Below are 26,303 nucleotides of genomic sequence, written 5' to 3'. Positions count from 1 at the left end.
GTGATGGAGAAGCTTTGATGAAAATATTTGGTAAAAAGTTCACCAGCATGAAGGAAATGAAGTTTCAAACTTTCCTTAGGAGGAGCCCAGCACGCCTGCTTAAAGAAACGTAAGTGTGGCGATGTGGATGCTTGCAGCGACTGCTGTATAGAGGCCATCCTGCTACACATGAAACACATCAGAGTCATAATTGTTATTTTAGTCACGTGTTTGTTTATTATCCTTATTGTTTTATCTGGGACTGTTTGCAGACATCTCAGAGAGAGGAGACACCAGCATCTGAACAGAGACTCAAACCAGCAACCTGCAGCTCCCTGCTTGGCTGCTCCAGTTTTCTCCTCACTCATGTTGCCCACCAGTGATTTCTAGCTGCCCACCCACACAGCAGGCTAGAATATGCGCTGAGCCTCAGCACCCAATACTTGGACATGTTTTCTTTATTAAATAATGAACCAGACCCCAAAAAGTAAACAGCTTGTTATTGCTAGGCAACGGGAGCAGCATTTGGAGATGCAGCACCTGACATTCCTGACCATGTGGGCGGAGCATGCATGAAATGGAATGTTTAGTAGAACTGTGCAACACAAGCACTTAGTTCCAGCATGTTTCATTGTATCCAGACACAGCTAGAGACACATCTACAGCAGCATCTCTGTGCAGGACAAACGACAGCTGACGAAGAAACATCGAAAACTTCACTTCACTCCTCTACAAAACGTTGGTTCCTTTGTTTAAAAGGCCAAAATGAATCAAGGGAGATCGAGAAGAGGATCGGCGAGTGCTTCACCTCACAATACAGTACAGCTGATTCATTTTAAATTTCAAATGATACAGGCTGAAAATGTCAAATTAAAAGAAGAGGCAGAAAAATCAAGAGGAGAAGCTAAAAATTTTGTTTGAAACTGAAGTAGTATTGCAGGAATTACTGGATGTGGGTCTCAAACTTAAAGGAGAGAAGATGAGAAAACAACAGGCAGAAAACGAGAATGAAAACATGAAGAAAGAACTGTTGGAAGCTCAAAAAGCATTGGAGGAAGAGAAAAGCACAGCACAAGAAGCCAAAAATAAATATCAAACTGCAAAGAAGGAGGCAGGAAATGTGATGCAGGAATTACAGGAGGTGCAGGAAGCTTTTGGAGAGGAAAAAAGGAAAATGCAGTTGGAAACACAAGAAGCTGCAAATGTAATGGCTGAAGCTGAAACACTAAGGAAGGAATTACTGCATGTGAAGCAACAACTTGAAGAGGAGAAAAAATGTAAAGACGAGGCAGAAAATGAGATTGAAAATATGAAGAAAGAATTGTTGGAAGCTCAAAAAGTGTTGGAGGAAGAGAAAATTAAAATACAGGAAGCAAAGAAAGAAATGGAAGATACAAAGAGTTACACTCAAAACATGAAGAAGGAACTGATGAAAGTGCAAGAAGAACTTGCAGAAGAGAGAATTGAGTTGAAGGCATTCAAGAAAGAAATGACGGTGACCAAGAAAGGCTGCAAAGATGAACTTAAAGAAATACAAAAGCACAAAAAGGAAGCAAAAGAAAAGCAAGCCGAGGACAGGAGGGGATTCTGGAGCAGACTGCTGAGAAAGAACTGACCCAGCAGCATCAAGTTTGAGGACATCAATAGTTTCTTCCTCCTCTCTCCACCTTTCTTTCACCCCATCCTTCTTCTTGGGACGTTTGTTTGTTTTTTAAAAACTCTAATCTAAATACATGTACTGAAATACACAAATAAAATTGCCATAACTTGACCTCATGTTGCCTGCTTCTTTTCTTGTGTGTCTGTGGATGTAAAACAGTAACACACTTTCTGCTCTGTGTCTTTAATTGTAAATAAATGCAATATGTTTTCATTTTAAAATGCAGTGCAAAAAACTTCTGCTCTAAATCTTTTTTTTTTTTTAGCAAAAAGCTTTTTTTTTTGCCTGTTGTGGAAGTTTTCCATTTAAATAAAGCCTGCAGACGAGCGGTGAGCGGTAGCTAACATTCTTTAATCAAACACACAAAGAACAGACAAGCAAGCTTGATGAAGTCCCTGCATGACCGCGGGACAGACGGTCAGCAGAGTCTCCCTGAGCCTAGCATGGCTCTCAGTTAATACTTGACAAAAGAAATCTGCCACCACAATTGTTAATGTTTACCTAACTGGGCTAAGACAAGTAAGACAATGACAAATAATTGCCATTACTGATCCCTTTATCTGTTTGCTTTAAACACAATTCATTTCTTTTACTGAATAGACATGTATATGAGATTCCTTTTGTCAGGTAATCATATCTTTGTTGTAGATGACTCAGTCTGCATTGTTTTAATTAAACAGAAAATTTCAAAGAAAAACTACTAGCAACAGCCAGTAGTGCCCCTCAGCCTCCCAGCAGATGTACCTATGTAATGAATTTCTTTATCCTATGTCGCCATGTTCTCAAGTTATCAATTTACAAGATTTTCATAAAAATTTGACCTCAAGGTCAAGGTTACTGATTTTAAACCAATTATAGATACACCTGTGGTATCAGTTTGAAACTCCTACGTCCCTTCGTTCTCATGTTATTGCATTCACAACTTGGGTGGACAAGTTGCTTTTTATGTTTTAGGGTTATTGATATAAATTCTGTGTTTCTGTGAGAAATCTGATCTTAAATATTTATATTTCCATTTTTTAAAAGAGTGTATGATAACTAGTTTACTTAACTATCTGTTACTCTCAAATGTAAAGGATAATTAATCAAATTTTTAAAAAGTTGTGAATCTACTTCATGTTTCATGCTGCCTCCTGACTTCTTAGTGACAAAAAATACAGAGAAATTCAGGAAAACAAATTCAGGGAAACTACACCTCCTGCTGTCCAAATTTCTTTGTCAGCATCAAATATCTGCCTCCAGAATACACAGAGTTTAGGGCAGAGCCACAATATATAAGTATGGTTGGCAGAGTGTGTCCCACAGTTCCTCCAGCATGAACTCAGATGTGTTGGACCCATCTTAGCAGTTATTTCTGGTGTTCTGTAGAATCTGGTACATTAATGCCCCTTTTATTTTGGGCAACTGCAGGGTTTTGAGTCTAATTCTAGGCCGCTGTTTAGCCTACATGAAGTTAGAAATTCTTCAGTACAGCTTGGACTCTCCACCATTTGACCCTTAGAACTGAAGAAGCTTCTCGGATGAGAGGTGAAACGTCTTCAAGTAACTCAAAGAAGTCCAGACGCTTTTCTTTCCAAGCTCCTTAGACTACGATGACCTGGATGACTGAGAACCTTCACAGACTTCTCCACACTTTAAATGCGCTCTAATGATGGGAACGTGTGGTAACATTTAGTCTTAACTGAAATAACATATTGCATCTATAAATGTGATTAAAATGTTTACCAAAGACTAACGTTTTTCATTCAGAACAAACAGCATATTTCAGGTTAGGGCTGCATAACTATTTTGTCCAATATTAAAATGACAGTTGATTGTCACAATTATTCACAGATTTGTGGCAAAATGTATTTTGATTGCACTGTCGTGTCAGAATACTGCTTTCACCTTTACTTTGTGCTACACTCATGTTAATGAATCTTCATAAATTAATGTTTGCAAACACAAAATATGAAGTTTTCCACTCTGTTATTTGTACCTGCACAATAGATGTGAATAAAACTCAAACCTATATGAGCTCCTTCTCTGTTTCCCTGCAACATTTTGTATAGATCTAACTTTTTGCCACATGAATAACCTTCTGATGTGTTTACAGTAAATGTATTTGATGTTAGCTTATTTTGTTACTTTTAGTGGGCCTATGCAATGTTCCCCCTAAGCTGCGCACGTGCGCAATTGCGCACTGCTGGCACGGTCTCTGCGCACAGAAATTCTGCGTTGCACACAAAAAAAATCTAACCTGAATTGAAATTAAAATTAATACTTTAACAATTCTGTTTTGCAGTGTTGGTCAGTAAGTGACTGGCTGCTCCCATATGGGAACGATGCCACCTTATCCCATAGTCCAGCCAATGATGCGTATATGCGCAGCCAATCAACCTTGTTGACAGGCTATGACAGCGTCCTTATGTGCGACACCGGTGTTTTAGCTGGCAAAGCGGCGTGGCTGATGTGGAGTGAAGCCACGTTAATGACAACGTGTACAACCATTGGAGATGTGCGCAGGACATACGGAACAATTGACGGAAAAATTGGGGACTTTATACCAGTTTTTAAATTGTGTTGATCGGCCACGTAAAACCAGAGGTGTGATAAAAAAAATATGCAATGTTTGGTTTTCTTCCTGAATACTGGTTGTTTATATTTACTGCAGGAAGAAACGGTAAAAACGGCATTTTATAAGAAAAAAGGCTCGAAAGCGCTCTCCACCTGTGAGCAAAAACAAACCCCACCCCCCTCTGTCTTTCCTATTCGTCCAAAAAAGTACCATGTCGACCAATCAAAAAATTATATGGCAACGTAGCATCTAGTTGTTAAGAAACGGGGGAAGTTTTAGGAGTGACGGCGGTGTTTTGAGATGTGAGAGATTTGAGACGTTTAGCGCAAATCTTGTGTAGTTAGTGTGTAGTGTAGTTTTGTTGTGTGTGTCAGAACAATGAGGCGACTGCTGAATGTTACAGGTGTTACAGCAGTGATACATCTCCTGTTGTCAGGCCTGCAGGTATCAGGCTGTTGTTCTCCTTTATCTCATAGTGGACAGAAATTATTTTTGGAGTGACGCAAATAATTTGTGTGGCATCAGATTTGATGCAGAACAGCTGATTGTTCTGTAAATAGTTTGAAATGTTTATTTAAAAACGCCTTGGCTGCATTTAAAAAAATAGCTGCAAAAAACTTTGTTGTTTGCCAAACTGAGTAACTTTTTTGAAGAAGTAACTATATAATTAATTGCCCAGCATTGGTCGTTATATACTATATTTTGCAGACAGGACTCTCTCCCAGACCACAGACTCATGCTCATAATACAAGTCAGAGCTTTATAAAAAAAAGAAGAAAAAAGTAAGTTGTGTTTTCGAAATTGGAGTTCAAATTATTTTTACTTCCAATATTGTTAACATACTACACAGGTCATGACTAGATTTATTTTTTTTTTAAATTTTCACATTAAAATGGGTTTTTTTTTAAATTGGAGTCAGCACACCCATCATGATGACTTTTTACTACGCCTTCCTGGAAAGCATCATGACCTTCTCCATCACCTGCTGGTCCCACTCCCTCAGCCTTCATACAGGAACAGACTGCAGCATCAGTGTGCTCTAAAATCATTGGGCTGCCTGTCAGAACTCTGGCTCAGGTTTTCATCAACAGGCCCTTAGACAGGCAGCCAAAATCATCAACGACTCCTCTCACATTCTTCACCCTGCATTTCAATGGATCCCCTCTGGGCGACACCTCCGCTGCATTTCCTGCAGGACTGAGAGGAGGAGGAGCCCCACCTTTGTCCCCAAAGCCACTCTGCTTTTTAACTCCAGCTGATAAGAACATTTCCCACACCAGAAACATAAACTACGCTCTTATACTACCAACACTTTACTCACTTTTAGTCACTTACAGTTATTTATTCACCTTTCAGTCACTTTAATTTTAAAACTATGTAATTTTATAACTGTATATACTGTGTATTTATTATCTCACTCTTATTGTGCTTATCTTCAACGTCATGCTGCCCTGGTGTTGGTTAATTGCCCCTTGGGGATAAATCAAGTCTCTCTGATTCTGATTCTGATCTTGTTTTTTTATATATTGGTAGTTTGATAGGTTTTGTATTTGTGTTCTTTTACATCATATTAAAATGTATAAATACATAGATTTAAATATATTTGTGTATTCATGTCTGGATTGTGTTTGGTTTTATTTTATTTATTTCTGCAGTGGTTGTTGTGTATTACTATTTAGATTGTTTCATGTTTAATGTTTGTATGGAAGACACAGAAAGACATTCGGCTAAAGAAATCTGTGCTAGAGTGACTTTAAAAATAAGTAAACAGAATGTAAATAATGATGTTTAGTATTTGAGATGGAAGCTGTTTCTACAGGATCCTGATGGACACTCAAAGGTTTATAAAATGTTCTCATTAGTTGTTTGCAGCAGAATATCACCTGATGTGAACCAAAACAACAAAAGTGCTCTGCACATGTGTGTGAGACTACAAATTCTAGAATCAGAACTGCTGATTTCATTATTCTGAACTTTTAAAGGCAGGTTTTGTATCTGAGAGCAGGGACACTTGCTGTGTTCAGTGTGACTCGTCTCTGCAGAAGGTCAGGGCTCTGATAGTTGCAGTTAGCGGGTGACTTACTGGGCAGGTGGATCCTGAGTGTCTGTGGGAGTCAGGGTTCATTATGGTCCTGGTTGCTACTGGAAATAAAGAAACAAAAGGAGGGTGTGTTGTTCAGGAAGTACAGACTGTAGCTCAGCAGGTAGAATTACTAACTGGAAGGTTGGAGGTTTGATCCCTGGCTGCTCCAGTCTGCACGCCACGGTATCCTTGGGCAAGATGTGGAACCCCGACTTCCTCTCCGATGCATCCATCATAGTGTCATTGTTAGAAAAAGAAGTGCTTGTGTGAATGAAGCACGCTGTATAAAATGCTTTGACTGCTCATATTGAAAAGCAGCTCATAAGAACTGGTTCATTTTCCAGATAATTCCACTATTAAGACAACAGACATTTGGGAGGCTTTCTCTGAGAGTAACACTGAAAGTCTTGCTGCTCCTCCACAAAATGAACTTCAGATTAAAGACACAGCTCAGCTAAACACAACTCAAACTAATCTACACTATTTTTCTTTATTACGCAGCGTTTTTATAACTATTTCCAGATGTTTCTAAAGATGAAAACAGAATTAAACTCCAGCCTGATCCGTTTCTGAGGTTCCTGACTCTGACCGTCCCTCAAACGCCTCTCTGATCGTTTCCTTCCGTCGCTTTTACTTTCGCTTTCGTGAATGTTGTGGCGCAGTTGATCGTCTCCATGTTAAGGTAACGTTAGCAGTCTGTACTGTTTTCCTGGCTGACATCAGCTGTGTGCAGCTTAGTTTCAGCATAAATCTGCTTCGTTTTATGTGAGATCAGAGTCTGGGAACGAGACAGAAACAGTTGATGATCAGCAGCTGAACTCGATGTTACTGTGGATCCACTGACTGATGTCTGTAGGCAGCTTCTCCTGCCTCCATCAGTCTGTTACGGAAGCCCGTTTCCGCCACAAAAAAAGGATCCATTCTCGAAATTTCGACTTATTAACTCGAAATTTTGAGAAAAGTAGCTCGAAATGTGGAGTTAGTTCTGCCAATCAGTAATCCAGCTACAATGCGCACTCAAACCCGCATCGCAACAAACCGGCGCTTTCGAGAGTACGTTAGCTGATATTAACGCCATGTGATTCAGCTAATAACAGAAGGATTTCATCATTTGTGAAGCCACACAGACAATAATCAGCGACTTGTGCATTTATGACTGGCTGTTATTCTGGTATCTTAGCTGTAGCATTTGTAGCTGAGGGCTTCAGCTTCCGGGTAACAAGGAAATTACGTCATTCACGTAAATTACTGATTGACAGTTAGTTTTCTCAAAATTCCAAGTTAATAAATCGAAATTACGAAAGAGTTGCTTTTCAGAAGTCGCTGCCAACACTTCATCTATAAAATGTATTTCTCTGCTCGTTCGCTATAGTCTGCTGTCGTATTTGTATGCAGGTTTTTTCCTTTTTCAGTTTAACTGGTGATATTTATTCGTGTATTGTAGGTGAATGCGCTGATGTTAGTTCATAAATTCCACAGAGTTTGTAAACTGGCCGTTTTTGCTCAATAATTCCTGTTTCATGTTCAAACCGTCAGACAGAAACTCTGCGTTTGTTTTTATGTTCTTCAGCCTGTTGTTCTTGAGGTAATCTGTGATGCGTTTAATGACCCTCCACATGCTCTGAGGCTCATTTGAAGAGAAACAGAACTTCATCTTTAGAGCATAAGTGGGTTTTTGCCCTCTTTATGCCCGCGGTCAGGCTCTGTTTATTGTAGTATAACACTCATAGGACACGGTGTCCCGCTGCACACACACTGCACACACACTGCACACACACTGCACACAATGACAGCTGCAGAGTTTGTGTCTGATGTATTAAGTATGAAACACTGTTGGGCTAAAATCTGGTCAGAATGAATCCAGGTGCAGGTGTGTCAGTTTAGGACCACTGGACTAACATCCAAGTGCTCACAATATAAAGTGTATTCTGTAGTAACATCTTGGTGTTGCAGCAACAGTCCCACATGGAAACGTCAACACTCAAACTCAAAATCTCTTTTTGTCAACAATAAAATGACAGCAGACCAATTTGAACAAAGTTGGTAAAAAGCTTCAGAAATTAGTAAAATATTAAAAAGTGTCTGGATGCTCAATCATCCAGGTAAGGGTTAGGTTAGTAATGCTGTGATTGCAGACATTCCCCAACTCTCTGTGAATGGGACTCATGGCCATTGATCAGTGGTTGTTGATCAATGGTCATGACCTCCCAGCCATTGTGCAAATGTCCTGTTTATAAGGTTGGAAACCTGCAGTCAGCTGAGACTGAAGGAGTCACCTGGATGAGTCATGAAACGTTTCTCCCACTGAAAACATCCAGATGAACAGAATCAACTTTTGGGGATTAAAACGTGTCTGAATTAATCATCATGAGTGGGTCAGTCAGTGTGTCGCTGGGCTGATTTGTGTTTCCTCTGCAGGTGAAGGTAGAAAGTGTGTGTGAGCTGATGTGAACTGAGCAGCATGGATCAGTGTGAGGACAGAGAGGAGGGAGTCCCTCCCTCTAAAAGCACTCTGTGTGGGGAACATGAGAGCCAGACCAAAGCTCAGAGGTGAGATGACCATCTCTAACTGTCCATGACTCTTCTCCATGTCACAGCTCAGCACTCACATCACTGCTCCATCATTATTCACAGGAACCAGCCTGGACCTCCACCCAGCTCTGTGTCCTGTAAGAGTGACGCGTCTAAAGAGAGGTGAGCTGTTAGTAATGGCCTGCATTTGTATAGCGCTTTTCTAGTCCATAGGACCCCAAAGCGCTTCACACTACATTCAGTCATTCACCCATTCACACACACATTCACACACTGGCGATAGCAAGCTACATTGTAGCCACAGCTGCCCTGGGGCGCACTGACAGAGGCGAGGCTGCCGGACACAGGCGCCTCGACCAGGTAACATGAACTCTCTGATTTAAATGATTTTGATGTTTCCTGGTTTCTAAAATGCATCTCTGTAGCAGAGCAGTGTCTCCAAGGACACACAGGCTCAGCTGTAACTGTCAGTTTATCTGGTTTAAGACACATTTGGACTCCATTGGCTGTTTTTAACTATGTATTTTAATCAGAGGTGTAAATCTAGACCTCACACATCTGGATCCTAAACTATGATAGAAACAGCTGCTAGCAGTGGGTAGTTTGACTTTGATACGCTGCTCTAGAAAGCAAACAAAGGTTTGTGCAGCTCCTCTTCAGAAAAGTGTTCAGAGAGCAGCTGCTGTATTAGACAAAGGCTCGTCGTGTGAGCCCAGATGTGTGTAACAGCTGGATGAAGGAGAACCATCACAGTCGCGTCTCCATCCCGCCTTTATTAATGAACTTCCTGTTGCTTGCAGATGACAGGAACACCAAGTGTTTGTGCCACGTGATGCTGCAGGATTTGTTAACGTGTCCATGATGGTAACATCTCCTCGTCTAACTGCAAACACATGAGCGCTCCTAACGGCAGCTATCACAGCCACACAGGCAGACTGTGTCTCACTGTTGCATTCAGGGACGTTTGTTTTCCTGTAAAAAGCTGAACTCTAATCTAAGAGGACTGTTACTGACAGGAAACAGCTGCATTATCTGCAGTCTGTGTGATCACAGCTGCTTCAATCACTTTATCAGAGAATTGATCATTGAATAAAACATGTTTGTGTCTGCAGAGGTCAGAGGTCACAGTCTGCAGGATCCAGCTGTCCGTCTGTGAGGAGTGACTGGTCCAAAGGTCACCCTCCAGACTTCAGTGCTGAACCAACGAGGTCAGAGAACTGTTTTGACTCCTTTACATGTTTGTGTTTTCCTGGATAAATATGACCAAAGATTCATTAAAAAGGTAAAAAATCTTAGACTTTGTCCTGTAGCGCTGTGTGGCAGGCAGGATTGGACCCAAACACAACAGGATGAAGTCAAAGAGGCAGCTTTATTTCGGCTGTGAACATGCAAACAGCAGAAATAAGAAAACATAACTGTAGGTTTGCAGTGAATGAAGCCTCAGCTCGACGCTCCACTTTGTCCCTCTTTTCCTTCTCCAAACAGCCACATCAGGAGTCTCTGATGGAGTTTTAAAATATTTAATTACAAATGTCCAAAGATGGGTTCAGGATACCTGAATCCACAATTATTAAAGCTCAAATAGTTCACAGGGTTTGGACTTTGTTAGGTGACGAGAGAACATCAAAGTGTTTTTTATCTTTAAACAGTATTTTTATCACTTCAGTTGCTCTCACAGCCCTGTTTGTTATTTTACCAGAGCTCTTATGTTTCACTCAGTGCTCCCACCAAACACCTTGGAGGACACATTAGTGTGATTTAGATTTCATTGGTGTAAGCACCAGTCACACAAGCTAACCCATGGAGGCAGCAGCAGGCTTTGTGTTTGGTAAAGTCTGTTGGCTTAAACTAAGAGAGTTTAGTTTGTTAGCACAAAGAGCTGTCAGCTAAAGCCCCGAATGCACTTTGAATACAGACGAACTGAGAAAAACACTTTAAATACAGCAAACAGTCAAACTGACAACATGTCTTTCTGCTGATCATCCACAGCAGTACATTTAGCATTCATGCTAGCAGCAGGCTATGACTGTCCACTCAGCACCAACACAGGTAGGAGTGAGCAGTGATGAAGCAGGACTGTGGGCAAGTTTGAGCTACAATCCTATTGGCTTCTCAGTTTCTCCAAAGAAAAGGGGAAAAATTCTTGGTGTTGTGAAGATGTGAGTTGGTCTTGTTGCAGACATTTTGTAGCACAAAATGTTCAAGCTGAATGAACATACGCGCTCCCTTAGACGTGACTGTAGACGCGCCAAAAGGAGATGGAAAAAGGACAGATTGTATGTTTCTCTACAGATTTTAAAGACTTTCTGTCTTTCTGCTCACCAAGAAGCTGTAAAAACTGCAGACACAGTTAGTCTTAAACTTAGTGTCAGTAAACAGTCACAGGCCTCAGGTACTTTTTAATGTCCTCAATCGTTTTCTTCGTTCACGTGACAATGTCAGAGTCATTTCTTCACCAAGTATTTGTGATGATTTTTTAGCATTTTTAACAAGCTTCTATCTATTAGGGCTCTTGTCTCGCCGACTGCTGCCTCAGATCCGAGTCTTTCTCCTGTGTGCTCAGCTGTCTTAGAGCAGTTTGATCCCGTCTCCCTTAATGACTTGACTGCGGTAGTTTGTAACCTAAGATCATCACACTGCCCCTCTGATTGTCTCCTCCCAACTACTCTTTCAAGGATTGTCAGGTTGGAGATTGGCCTATAATTAGCTAAGACAGCTGGGTCTAGGGATGCTTTTTAAGTAAAGGTTTAACTACAGCCAGCTAGGGATGGGTACCGTTTAGATTTGAAAACCTGCTAAATCAGAATCAGTTGCTGATGATGGCTTTTTTCTTTTACATCAATCACGTATAATCTTAACTCAAAGTGAACATAGACTTGATTGAAGTAACTCAGATCAGCCAATTCAAAATGCTAATTCAATCAACTCTGCGTTTATGGCTAGACTCAGTTTGTTGGCCCTGCACCTTAAAACTATTTCCTGTTTGTCTCTCATGTTTTTTGGATATTGTTTTCACATCTTATGTCACGGCTAGCGGGGCGAGCCATGTTGAATTTAATAAAGGACCCAAGATGCCGACACTGCTGTGAAGTGAGTGAGCTTTATTGAAACGGTGAAGTGCAGTGGAGATGGCCTGTGCAGAAGCTAAGATAACCTCTACTGAAAAAAGTATTGATCATTGATCAATTATTGAAGCAAAAGTAGACACACTAACGTAGGACATGGCACTGTCAAAATAAAACAGGAAGTGAACACAGAGACACAATACTAACACAGTACAGAGGGAACACAGAAACCAAAACCTCAGAACTAGAAAATCTTAATCAGAATGAAATTGTAACAAAAGACAATAACAATCAAAACAAAACCACTGAGTCCACAGACTCGGGACATACATCGGCTCAAACTGTGGTCATAAATATTTTGTACTTGTAAATCAGACTGTGGAGTTTTGAACTGAGTTTTGTAACATTGTGAAACAAAATATCTGGAAAGTTTATGTTTTTGCGTTCATTGATTTGTGTGTGTAAAAATGTAAAAATGTAATAAATGTAAGAAACATTAGAACTACTTTTGCTGACACAAAGTTTGGCGAGCACTGCAAGTTGTCCCTTTAAACCAGTCACTGATATAAAGAGAGCACCTTGTTCCAGGGCATCTGAGCATGGAGGGAAAGCTTTATGCAGGAGATGGTAAGAGCTGTTGGGACTAAAGAAACTGAGCAGAAAACTACAGACATCTGGAAACTGAGTTGTTAATTCTCAGTGGGATCACCAGGACTAGCAAAGCTTCACCATGACAGTCATCTGATTGACTGAACCCATCCAAACATCACTTCATGGACCTTTAGCTTGTGTCTGTGTGTGGACAGACATAACACGAGCTAATTATACATTACTCCTCCACAGAGTGGACCAGCAGAGAGCAGAGGTTTCCACTGGTCAGTCTGCACAGCAACATCAAACACACCTGGACTCTGTGGTTATGGTTTGTAGTACTACGTTTACATTTGTTCTTTTCAGTCACCTCTATGCTGCACTTTGTGGACCAGAGGATTGTCAGTGTGTCCAACATAAATCAGAGTTTGGGCTCCATGATTTCAGTCAGATTGGGGTGACTGTAGCTCAGGAGGGGAGCAGGTCAGCTACTAGTCAGAAGGTTTGTGAATCAAACCCTGGCTGGCAAATGTACTGGGTAACGTACTAAACCCAAGCTGCCCTCTGATGCATCCATCAGAGTGTGAAAGAAAGTATTTAAGCATAGAACAATGTGCTTGGTTGAATGAGGCATGTTGTATAAATGCTTTGTGTGCACAGAGTATCAAAGAGAGCTATATAAGAACCAGTCCATTTACCACTGGGTAATTCATATAGTCTTCTTTTCCAGCGGCTGGAGGACAACATCACCATGTTTGTGAAGAACGAGCTGAAGAAGATCCAGAAGCTTCTGAGTCCAGATCACCCAGAAACTTTAAAGAGCCAGATGGAGGATGAGGAGATGTTTGAAGGAGAGGATGAAGATGAAAGAAAGAGCTGCAGAGAAGCATTTCTGAAGATCACACTCCACTTCTTGAGGAGACTTAAGCAGCATGAGATGGCTGACCATCTGCAGAGCAGTAAGAGAATTTCTCTAAAGACTGAATATTGATCTTTCCTAATAGCTCAAGAAATGGACCAATAGACATTCATCCTTTCAGGGTACTGAAAGGCTATGATATTTATTGTATAATATTTTTTTCTGAATTTCTTATTTTCAGAAATATTTGCTTCACTCCGTAAACGTGAACTTAAAGCCCAACTGAAGAAGAAGTTCCAGTGTGTGTTTGAGGGCATCGCTAAAGCAGGAAGCCCAACCCTCCTGAATCAGATCTACACAGAGCTCTACATCACAGAGGGAGGGACTGCAGAGGTCAATGATGAACATGAGGTCAGACAGATTGAAACAGCATCCAGGAAACCAGACAGACCAGAAACAACAATCAGACAAGAAGACATCTTTAAAGCCTCACCTGGAAGAGACGAACCAATCAGAACAGTGCTGACAAAGGGAGTGGCTGGCATTGGGAAAACAGTCTTAACACAGAAATACAGCCTGGACTGGGCTGAAGACAAAGCCAACCAGGACATCCAGTTCATATTTCCATTCACTTTCAGAGAGCTGAATGTGCTGAAAGAGGAAAAGTTCAGCTTGGTGGAACTTGTTCATCACTTCTTTAATCAAACTAACGAATCAGGAATCTGCAGGCTTGAAGACTTCCAGGTTGTGTTCATACTTGATGGTCTGGATGAGTGTCGACTTAATTTGGACTTCAACAAAACTAAAATCCTGACTGAAACAAGAAAGTCCACCTCATTGGATGAGCTGCTGACAAACCTCATCAGAGGGAACCTGCTCCCTTCTGCTCGCCTTTGGATAACAACACGACCTGCAGCAGCCAATCAGATCCCTCCTTGGTGTGTCGACATGGTGACAGAGGTGAGAGGGTTCACTGACCCACAGAAGGAGGAGTACTTCAGGAAGAGATGAGGAGATGAGGAGCAGGCCAGCAGGATCATCTCCCACATCAAGAAAGCTCGAAGCCTCCACATCATGTGTCACATCCCAGTCTTCTGCTGGATCACTGCTACAGTTCTGGAGGATGTGCTGGAAACCAGAGAGGGAGGAGAGCTGCCCAAGACCCTGACTGAGATGCACATCCACTTCCTGGTGGTTCAGGCCAAAGTGAAGAGGATCAAATATGATGGAGGAGCTGAGACAGATCCACACTGGAGTCCAGAGAGCAGGAAGATAATTGAGTCTCTGGGAAAACTGGCTTTTGATCAGCTGCAGAAAGGAAACCTGATCTTCTATGAACCAGACCTGACAGAGTGTGGCATCAATATCAGAGCAGCCTCAGTGTACTCAGGAGTGTTCACACAGATCTTTAAAGAGGAGAAACAACTGTACCAGAACAAGGTGTTCTGCTTTGTTCATCTCAGTGTTCAGGAGTTTCTGGCTGCTCTTCATGTCCACCTGACCTTCATCAACTCTGGACTCAATCTGCTGGAAGAGCAACAAACAACGTCCATGTGGTCTAAACTATTTGATAAACCAAAACTCCAATCTCTCCACCAGAGTGCTGTGAACAAGGCCTTACAGAGTCCAAATGGACACCTGGACTTGTTCCTCCGCTTCCTCCTGGGTCTTTCAATGCAGACCAATCAGACTCTCCTACGAGGTCTGCTGACACAGACAGGAAGTAGCTCACAGACCAATCAGGAAGCAGTTCAGTACATCAAGGAGAAGCTCAGTGAGAATCTGTCTGCAGAGAAAAGCATCAATCTGTTTCACTGTCTGAATGAACTGAATGATCGTTCTCTAGTGGAGGAGATCCAACAGTCCCTGAGTTCAGGACGTCTCTCCACAGATAAACTGTCTCCTGCTCAGTGGTCAGCTCTGGTCTTCATCTTACTGTCATCAGAAAAAGATCTGGATGTGTTTAACCTGAAGAAATACTCTGCTTCAGAGAAGGCTCTTCTGAGGCTGCTGCCAGTGGTCAAAGCCTCTAAAAAAGCTCTGTAAGTTATGAAGTTTTTATTATTTAATTTGGTTGGTATGTTATGGAAAAACACACTGCCATGAACCTCTGTTTTGTTTTTGTCAAAATCACTGTAATATAATCACTGTACCTTTATATACACGTGACTTGTATTAATGCTGCTGCCCTCTTGTGGCTAAAGTGTAATTATGTTCTTGTTATTAGGGAGGATTTGAGAGTAACATGCCAAGTGAGTCAGCAGCTTCGCTTTAGCTTAAAAATCCAAATTCTTATGTCATCAGTTATAGTTGCATGTATTCATTATCATAACTTAACCTCTAATATTGATGTCTTAAATTTATTTTGAGTAAAGTAGCAATAATTTTATGGTTTATTAAATAAATACATCACTAATGAATTATTTATTTCAGTAATTAATTAAAAAAATATATTGATAATGAATTATCGGTTAATTTCATTTAAAATAATTCATTATTTATTTATGTACAATTCAAATTAGTTAATTACATATTTAATCAATTATTGGTTTGTTTTCTATTTTAATTATTTTACTGACACATTTAATGAATTATTTAATGATGTATTTATTTAATTCACGTTGCTACTCCTGGCCCTGCATCGCTGTTCATAAATACATTTTATTTGTCAGCTTCACCCATCAAAGTCAGGGGGCGGGGTTAATGCTGATCAAGTCAACACCATTGCTTTGGTCTGGTGGGCGTTCTTTTAGTGGGCTTTTCTCAATACTAAGTAGGCCTACACACCAGGGTTTGGACATGTGTGGACCCAAACTATACTTTTACCCTTTTTTGTGTGTCACCAAATACACTTTAATATTTTCTAGACAAGAATGTAGTGGCGTAATCTTTAACGTCGTTTGGCTCCAAACAGAAGTGACAGACTTGAGCAGGGTTCATTTAAAGGCTGACAGAAGTGGAGTGGTGACGGGGAGATGTTTGACAGGACAGTGTTTCAGCCTCCACAGGTTCATGTTGTGCTCCATCAGTCAGTGAAGATGAAGTCAGTGCTGATGAGGCTGTAGAGTGTGTGAGGGATGTGAATGAGGATGATGAAGATCTGATGATAGCAGATAAAAACAGGCTGCAGAGACTTTGAGCCATACAGGGCACACAGTGTGTGTACAGAACAGCTGAAATCATTATGGAGGCCTCACTGGGATATGGAAGCATCACAGTACAGCTTCAGTGAAGCATTAAAGTCTCTGATATGAGATGAGAAATGAAGCAGCCAGAGCTTTTTCATGAGTGGAAACCCACTGTGACTGTGAGCTGCTGCTACAGCCTCCAGATTAGCCAGCAGCTCATCCTGCTCAACATTTTCTCACCAACTTTAATGGAAGTGTGATGTTTTCAGCTGGAGTGATGGTCAGGGTGGCCTCCCTCTCCTCTTCTTCTCCTCTTCCTCTTTCATTTGTAAAGCCACTTCTGCTGCTTTCATTCATTTGGAAGTCCTGTAGCTGAGTTTGGGAGAGACTAACAGCCTCGGCAGCAGAGGGGAGAAAGGCTGTAACACCACCACTTTACTCTGTTCTACCTGTCACATCGTTTTATCAGGAAACAAATATGCTCATGTTTTTACTATGTTTGTCTTGAAGATGTAAGAAGATCACATGGTGCTTTTTATTATTGTGTTGGTTTGTTTGCTGTCTCTTGGATGGAGCCCAGCTGTGCGTGGCCCCTGGGCCTGTGGTCAGAGTGTGTGCTGGATAATCCGGCCCAGGATGAGGCCAAACTGACATGGGATGAAATGTCTGTCACATAATTGAGCTTAGTGTAGTTTCACTTCTGCACAATTTAAAAACAACCAAAACTTTTTTCTGTCTTTTCTGTGTTATACTGTAGACTTTCTTTGATACTGTGTCCAAAAGGAGCAGCTTTTACTTTGAAGGGGAGCCGTCTCTGTTTCCTCTTCAGGTTGGATGATGGAAGCAAATTAGTGTGTGATGTTCTTTCAGTGTTGCACTTTGTAGACGCTCCCTGAGCACTGGTCTCACAGCCAGCTGCACATAGAGACCAGTGTTGTTAGTCCAGGTCAGAAGATGACTTGTTGGAATGAAAATGAGCTTGTAGTTTGTCTGCTTTAATAATGTGACTGGAAAAAGGTGTTGGACTTCAAATATGTCCATTTCTTTCACACTTCACCTTTAAAAGTGAAGCCTTGTGGTTCCTGGAAGGAAAAACACGACTTTTTCAAGTCTTTGTCCTGTTTTTATGAGAAATGTACGACTTTAATGTGAAACATTCAGAGTTTTTTCTCTTGTTGTGTTTGTTTGAAGCTGCTTCCTGTTGGCTTCAGCTGTTTGGAGTTTCCATTTTCTAAACTTCTACATTCTGAACCTTCTTCAGCTCTGAACAGATGATGAAACACTGAATGATTTCAAGCTCACACTTTGTCTAATAAACTTACATCTTTCATTCTTTATACAGATTGAGGAGCTGTGGTTTGTCAGAGATCAGCTGTGATTATCTGGCAGCAGCACTGAAGTCCAACCCCTCCCATCTGAGACAGCTGGACCTGAGCTGGAACGAGCTGCAGGATTCAGGAGTGAAGCATCTGTGTGTTTTCCTGGAGAGTCCAGGATGTGGACTTGAAACTCTGAGGTCAGTCAGCATGTTTTAGTTGTGCTGAGATGAATATGATGTGAAAGTTGTGCTGACACTAAACTGCAGACATCAGGCTGATATTATACTGATCCACACTGAGGATCTTCATGGTAAAGTCTGTTTTCTTCTTCTCTGGTTTAGTCCATTGACTGCAGCAGAACAATGTTCACATTTCAAACAGTGAGACTCAACGTATGGCCCGCGGCCCACACGCGGCCTGCCCACCTTTCCTGATTCAGAGAGAGGGGACCCTGATTAACTGTGTAGTGTTCTTCCTCACAGTTCTAAGTATCAGACACAACAATGAATAATCCACAGCTGACTGTCTTTAGCAGGTCAAAGGTCACGGCACACAGCAGACAGTGGGAAATATTATAACTCTGATCATTTATCAGCACATATCCATATGTATAAAAACAAAGCTGACACTGTGAGACTTGATCAGAGGTGTGATCATCACAGCAGAGGCCTTTGTGTCAAAGTCACTGAGGATCAAACAGAAACACATGAAGCAGATTTTCCTTTTCTGGCTTTTTATAGCAGATAACCTTCAAAATATTCTGCAGTCCATCAAAAACTGAAGCAAACCATGAATCAACATGTGAACATGAGCTGATGCTGCTGAAGGGAAGCAAAGTTACAGAGGTTTGATTACAGACACAGCTGAGAGTTTGTAATCTGTCATCATTTTAAAAGGTTTACATTTCTTCAGTATTGAACAGCAGAAATGAGGCTTTGTTTTGGGAGGCCGACAGCAGTGAACACAACAGCAGACTGGTGCGTAATAAGCAGTGAATAATGCAGGAAACAGATTTTTGAAGGTAAACTGTTCTTGAAGTACACTGAGAGAGAGAGAGCTGTGCAGGAAGTAAACGTCAAAGTCAGAGAGAATTCATGACGATGTTCATCAAACGTAAAGCGTAGTTTGGATCTTCTTCTGCTGCTGGTTCACTCAGTTTTGGTTGGAGACAGATGAAACCTGCAGCTTCAGGATCTGTGAGCTGTCCACTTTCAGCCCCGACGGCGTGTCCGTGTACGTGCCGTCGAGTGAACGATCCACGCTCTGTGTTTCCATCTTTGTGTGTTTAGCTGCTCTCATTTACTGTTTTATCTGTTTGCTTGTTGTTGAAATACTTTTGGGAGCTTTAACCTGAGATTCTGGCAAAATACATTTATATTAAAAATGGATTCAGGGTTGAATGAATCAACATCGCTTTATTCAAATTAAAACCATTTAAATAGGAAAATCCATTTTTTTTACAGCCGCCTCTAATGCTGGGTAATGTCAGCTGGTCCATGTGCAGCTGGCTGTGAGGCTCAGGGAGCGTCTACAAAGTGCAACACAGAAAGAACATCATCCATAAATATTGAGTAATAACTGGACTCTCATACAGCGAGACTCAAATGCCTTTAAACATCAGCTTATCCTGCTGATCCAAGTCCAACACTGAGTTTGTAAAAACATGTTTGTCAATCATTTTGTTTGGTTTCTGAGGAAAATGATTCAATAACTTGCTGCTAATGGTAATACACAACATTTCATCATATTTCCTCATAACCCTCTTTTGTCTGACCATTTGATCCCATTTGAATTTGCAATAAAGGATCCACAGAGTTTGGTGACAATAATGACAGTAGATGTTTGTGTGAAAGTGCTGGAAGCAAATGAGTGTGTGATGTTCTTTCAGTGTTGCACTTTGTAGACGCTCCCTGAGCACTGGTCTCACAGCCAGCTGCACATAGAGACCAGTGTTGTTAGTCCAGGTCAGAAGATGACTTGTTGGAATGAAAATGAGCTTGTAGTTTGTCTGCTTTAATAATGTGACTGGAAAAAGGTGTTGGACTTCAAATATGTCCATTTCTTTCACACTTCACCTTTAAAAGTGAAGCCTTGTGGTTCCTGGAAGGAAAAACACGACTTTTTCAAGTCTTTGTCCTGTTTTTATGAGAAATGTACGACTTTAATGTGAAACATTCAGAGTTTTTTCTCTTGTTGTGTTTGTTTGAAGCTGCTTCCTGTTGGCTTCAGCTGTTTGGAGTTTCCATTTTCTAAACTTCTACATTCTGAACCTTCTTCAGCTCTGAACAGATGATGAAACACTGAATGATTTCAAGCTCACACTTTGTCTAATAAACTTACATCTTTCATTCTTTATACAGATTGAGGGGCTGTGGTTTGTCAGAGATCAGCTGTGATTATCTGGCAGCAGCACTGAAGTCCAACCCCTCCCATCTGAGACAGCTGGACCTGAGCTCCAACAACAAGCTGCAGGATTCAGGAGTGAAGCATCTGTGTGGTTTCCTGGAGAGTCCAGGATGTGGACTTGAAACTCTGAGGTCAGTCAGCATGTTTTAGTTGTGCTGAGATGAATATGATGTGAAAGTTGTGCTGACACTAAACTGCAGACATCAGGCTGATATTATACTGATCCACACTGAGGATCTTCATGGTAAAGTCTGTTTTCTTCTTCTCTGGTTTAGTCCATTGACTGCAGCAGAACAATGTTCACATTTCAAACAGTGAGACTCAACGTATGGCCCGCGGCCCACACGCGGCCTGCCCACCTTTCCTGATTCAGAGAGAGGGGACCCTGATTAACTGTGTAGTGTTCTTCCTCACAGTTCTAAGTATCAGACACAACAATGAATAATCCACAGCTGACTGTCTTTAGCAGGTCAAAGGTCACGGCACACAGCAGACAGTGGGAAATATTATAACTCTGATCATTTATCAGCACATATCCATATGTATAAAAACAAAGCTGACACTGTGAGACTTGATCAGAGGTGTGATCATCACAGCAGAGGCCTTTGTGTCAAAGTCACTGAGGATCAAACAGAAACACATGAAGCAGATTTTCCTGTTCTGGCTTTTTATAGCAGATAACCTTCAAAATATTCTGCAGTCCATCAAAAACTGAAGCAAACCATGAATCAACATGTGAACATGAGCTGATGCTGCTGAAGTGAAGCAAAGTTACAGAGGTTTGATTACAGACACAGCTGAGAGTTTGTAATCTGTCATCATTTTAAAAGGTTTAAATTTCTTCAGTATTGAACAGCAGAAATGAGGCTTTGTTTTCAGAGGCCGACAGCAGTGAACACAACAGCAGACTGGTGCGTAATAAGCAGTGAATAATGCAGGAAACAGATTTTTGAAGGTAAACTGTTCTTGAAGTACACTGAGAGAGAGAGAGCTGTGCAGGAAGTAAACGTCAAAGTCAGAGAGAATTCATGACGATGTTCATCAAACGTAAAGCGTAGTTTGGATCTTCTTCTGCTGCTGGTTCACTCAGTTTTGCTTGGAGACAGATGAAACCTGCAGCTTCAGGATCTGTGAGCTGTCCACTTTCAGCCCCGACGGCGTGTCCGTGTACGTGCCGTCGAGTGAACGATCCACGCTCTGTGTTTCCATCTTTGTGTGTTTAGCTGCTCTCATTTACTGTTTTATCTGTTTGCTTGTTGTTGAAATACTTTTGGGAGCTTTAACCTGAGATTCTGGCAAAATACATTTATATTAAAAATCGATTCAGGATTGAATGAATCAACATCGCTTTATTCAAATTAAAACCATTTAAATAGGAAAATCCATTTTTTTACACCCACCTCTAATGCTGGGTAATGTCAGCTGGTCCATGTGCAGCTGGCTGTGAGGCTCAGGGAGCGTCTACAAAGTGCAACACAGAAAGAACATCATCCATAAATATTGAGTAATAACTGGACTCTCATACAGCGAGACTCAAATGCCTTTAAACATCAGCTTATCCTGCTGATCCAAGTCCAACACTGAGTTTGTAAAAACATGTTTGTCAATCATTTTGTTTGGTTTCTGAGGAGAATGATTCAATAACTTGCTGCTAATACACAACATTTCATCATATTTCCTCATAACCCTCTTTTGTCTGACCATTTGATCCCATTTGAATTTGCAATAAAGGATCCACAGAGTTTGGTGACAATAATGACAGTAGATGTTTGTGTGAAAGTGCTGGAAGCAAATGAGTGTGTGATGTTCTTTCAGTGTTGCACTTTGTAGACGCTCCCTGAGCACTGGTCTCACAGCCAGCTGCACATAGAGACCAGTGTTGTTAGTCCAGGTCAGAAGATGACTTGTTGGAATGAAAATGAGCTTGTAGTTTGTCTGCTTTAATAATGTGACTGGAAAAAGGTGTTGGACTTCAAATATGTCCATTTCTTTCACACGTCACCTTTAAAAGTGAAGCCTTGTGGTTCCTGGAAGGAAAAACACGACTTTTTCAAGTCTTTGTCCTGTTTTTATGATAAATGTACGACTTTAATGTGAAACATTCAGAGTTTTTTCTCTTGTTGTGTTTGTTTGAAGCTGCTTCCTGTTGGCTTCAGCTGTTTGGAGTTTCCATTTTCTAAACTTCTACATTCTGAACCTTCTTCAGCTCTGAACAGATGATGAAACACTGAATGATTTCAAGCTCACACTTTGTCTAATAAACTTACATCTTTCATTCTTTATACAGATTGTGGGACTGTGGTTTGTCAGAGATCAGCTGTGATTATCTGGCAGCAGCACTGAAGTCCAACCCCTCCCATCTGACAGAGCTGGAGCTGGGTAACAACTACAAGCTGCAGGATTCAGGAGTGAAGCATCTGTGTGGTTTCCTGGAGAGTCCAGGATGTGGACTTGAAACTCTGAGGTCAGTCAGCATGTTTTAGTTGTGCTGAGATGAATATGATGTGAAAGTTGTGCTGACACTAAACTGCAGACATCAGGCTGATATTATACTGATCCACACTGAGGATCTTCATGGTAAAGTCTGTTTTCTTCTTCTCTGGTTTAGTCCATTGACTGCAGCAGAACGATGTTCACATTTCAAACAGTGAGACTCAACGTATGGCCCGCGGCCCACACGCGGCCTGCCCACCTTTCCTGATTCAGAGAGAGGGGACCCTGATTAACTGTGTAGTGTTCTTCCTCACAGTTCTAAGTATCAGACACAACAATGAATAATCCACAGCTGACTGTCTTTAGCAGGTCAAAGGTCACGGCACACAGCAGACAGTGGGAAATATTATAACTCTGATCATTTATCAGCACATATCCATATGTATAAAAACAAAGCTGACACTGTGAGACTTGATCAGAGGTGTGATCATCACAGCAGAGGCCTTTGTGTCAAAGTCACTGAGGATCAAACAGAAACACATGAAGCAGATTTTCCTGTTCTGGCTTTTTATAGCAGACAACCTTCAAAATATTCTGCAGTCCATCAAAAACTGAAGCAAACCATGAATCAACATGTGAACATGAGCTGATGCTGCTGAAGTGAAGCAAAGTTACAGAGGTTTGATTACAGACACAGCTGAGAGTTTGTAATCTGTCATCATTTTAAAAGGTTTACATTTCTTCAGTATTGAACAGCAGAAATGAGGCTTTGTTTTGGGAGGCCGACAGCAGTGAACACAACAGCAGACTGGTGCGTAATAAGCAGTGAATAATGCAGGAAACAGATTTTTGAAGGTAAACTGTTCTTGAAGTACACTGAGAGAGAGAGAGCTGTGCAGGAAGTAAACGTCAAAGTCAGAGAGAATTCATGACGATGTTCATCAAACGTAAAGCGTAGTTTGGATCTTCTTCTGCTGCTGGTTCACTCAGTTTTGCTTGGAGACAGATGAAACCTGCAGCTTCAGGATCTGTGAGCTGTCCACTTTCAGCCCCGACGGCGTGTCCGTGTACGTGCCGTCGAGTGAACGATCCACGCTCTGTGTTTCCATCTTTGTGTGTTTAGCTGCTCTCATTTACTGTTTTATCTGTTTGCTTGTTGTTGAAATACTTTTGGGAGCTTTAACCTGAGATTCTGGCAAAATACATTTATATTAAAAATCGATTCAGGATTGAATGAATCAACATCGCTTTATTCAAATTAAAACCATTTAAATAGGAAAATCCATTTTTTTACAGCCGCCTCTAATGCTGGGTAATGTCAGCTGGTCCATGTGCAGCTGGCTGTGAGGCTCAGGGAGCGTCTACAAAGTGCAACACTGAAAGAACATCATCCATAAATATTGAGTAATAACTGGACTCTCATACAGCGAGACTCAAATGCCTTTAAACATCAGCTTATCCTGCTGATCCAAGTCCAACACTGAGTTTGTAAAAACATGTTTGTCAATCATTTTGTTTGGTTTCTGAGGAAAATGATTCAATAACTTGCTGCTAATACACAACATTTCATCATATTTCCTCATAACCCTCTTTTGTCTGACCATTTGATCCCATTTGAATTTGCAATAAAGGATCCACAGAGTTTGGTGACAATAATGACAGTAGATGTTTCTGTGGAAGTGCTGGAAGCAAATGAGTGTGTGATGTTCTTTCAGTGTTGCACTTTGTAGACGCTCCCTGAGCACTGGTCTCACAGCCAGCTGCACATAGAGACCAGTGTTGTTAGTCCAGGTCAGAAGATGACTTGTTGGAATGAAAATGAGCTTGTAGTTTGTCTGCTTTAATAATGTGACTGGAAAAAGGTGTTGGACTTCAAATATGTCCATTTCTTTCACACTTCACCTTTAAAAGTGAAGCCTTGTGGTTCCTGGAAGGAAAAACACGACTTTTTCAAGTCTTTGTCCTGTTTTTATGAGAAATGTACGACTTTAATGTGAAACATTCAGAGTTTTTTCTCTTGTTGTGTTTGTTTGAAGCTGCTTCCTGTTGGCTTCAGCTGTTTGGAGTTTCCATTTTCTAAACTTCTACATTCTGAACCTTCTTCAGCTCTGAACAGATGATGAAACACTGAATGATTTCAAGCTCACACTTTGTCTAATAAACTTACATCTTTCATTCTTTATACAGATTGTGGGGCTGTGGTTTGTCAGAGATCAGCTGTGATTATCTGGCAGCAGCACTGAAGTCCAACCCCTCCCATCTGAGAGAGCTGGAGCTGAGAGGAAACTACCTGAAGGATTCAGATGTGAAGCAGCTGTCTGATCTTCATCAGAGTCCAGACTACAGACTGGAGACTCTGAGGTCAGTAGAGTGATGGAGTGAGTGGGTGGTGCTGTCAGCAGTATTGTACTAAACACAGTCAGTATGAAACAAAGATCCAGTGTTTCCTGTAAAGCTGCAGCTTCTCAGTGAAGCTGTGAGAGGAGAATGGTGACAGGCTTCAGGATTGGACACAAACACTTCCTGTTTCTGACCTTTATGGTCACCATGGTAACGGCTGACACGCTCTGATCAAACACTGTCAACAGCCAATCAGCTCTCTGAACAAAGCAGCACGCAGACCAATGACTGCATTCATTTCCAAGTTTAAAGCAGTGAAGAACACAGTCTGTAGGTGAGGAAGAATTTAGTGAGAGCAGATGTTTGGATGGAATTCCTCCAGTTAACAGCTGGAACCGTCCATCTGGATTGTTGGGCTTGTTGTTGGGGTTCCTACAGAGCTCAGAGTGGACACACCAAGGTTCTTCTAATGAATGAAAGTCCAAACTCAAACTAGGAGGGAAAAACATTTTCATCAACTTCAATAAAAATCCAAAGATTAGAAAAAGTGAAGCAACAATGAGTCCTAGTACAGTCCCAGCACTGAAGTCCCTGCTGCTCTTTATACTGGATGTGCTGCATCACTGACTGACAGCTGATGAAGAGTCTCTGGAAACACTCGTTTATCTCCTCTGCTCTTCCTTCTTCTCTCTGCAGGTGGAGGACATGATGGTAAACAGGACGGTGTGTGTGCTGAGAGAGGAGGAGCTGTGTCCTGATGATCCAGAGAGGTTGAAGCAGCAGCAGCTTGTGTGTAGAGACGCTCTGACTGGGCCATGTTACTGGGAGGTGGAGAGGAGAGCTTCATCCAGCAGTGACTGACAGAGGAATGAGAAGAAGTGCAGATGACTGTCAGTGCTGCAGAGTGAACTGCTCTGAGAACAGCTCCACTGTCAGACACAATGTAGAGTCCAGCATCATCCCTGTGTGTCCCTCTGGATCTGACAGAGGATCATCAGTGTATCTGGACTGCTCTGCTGCTGCTCTGTCCTTCTACAGTCTCTGCACAGTCTCTGTCTGACTCTGGCTTCAGACCCTCCTGGATCAAACTCGCCTGGAAAGACTTTCAAATTCAAATTTTATTTGTCACACACACAACCATACCCAGTATGACATGAGGTGAAATGCTTGAAGCTGTGCAATGCCCGACCATTAAATGACAGTGGTTTTACACTATTTACAATTTACAGGTTGTCAGGTTTTGTATTGTTGATTATCATTTATGCTTAGAAATATCTACTTATATATGCTTAGTTTTATAATTAGTTTTAGATTGGTAGAGGTTTGATCCTTAATAGTCTGCAAAGGCTTG

The 26,303-nt window shown here is 41.3% G+C and overlaps 1 protein-coding gene and 1 pseudogene across 2 annotated transcripts in view; both read left to right on the top strand.

Moving 5' to 3' along the window:
* The window catches only part of LOC309700575 (NACHT, LRR and PYD domains-containing protein 3-like), a 133,432-nt gene that overhangs the window by 18,954 nt on the left and 88,175 nt on the right, over positions 1–26,303 (top strand). The window lies entirely within an intron of this gene.
* On the top strand, positions 11,335–26,167 carry LOC309700588 (NACHT, LRR and PYD domains-containing protein 3-like; annotated as a pseudogene). The gene is made up of 8 exons (XR_014280779.1): positions 11,335–12,798; positions 13,198–13,426; positions 13,568–15,368; positions 17,797–17,970; positions 20,134–20,310; positions 22,467–22,643; positions 24,800–24,973; positions 25,649–26,167. The product of XR_014280779.1 is annotated as an NACHT, LRR and PYD domains-containing protein 3-like (transcript).

Source organism: Aulonocara stuartgranti, assembly GCF_965226115.1.
Source record: "Aulonocara stuartgranti genome assembly, chromosome: 3".
Classification (NCBI taxonomy): domain Eukaryota; kingdom Metazoa; phylum Chordata; class Actinopteri; order Cichliformes; family Cichlidae; genus Aulonocara; species Aulonocara stuartgranti.
The sequence above is the reverse complement of the archived record's forward strand: the minus strand, read 5'-3'. Positions and strand labels throughout refer to the sequence as shown.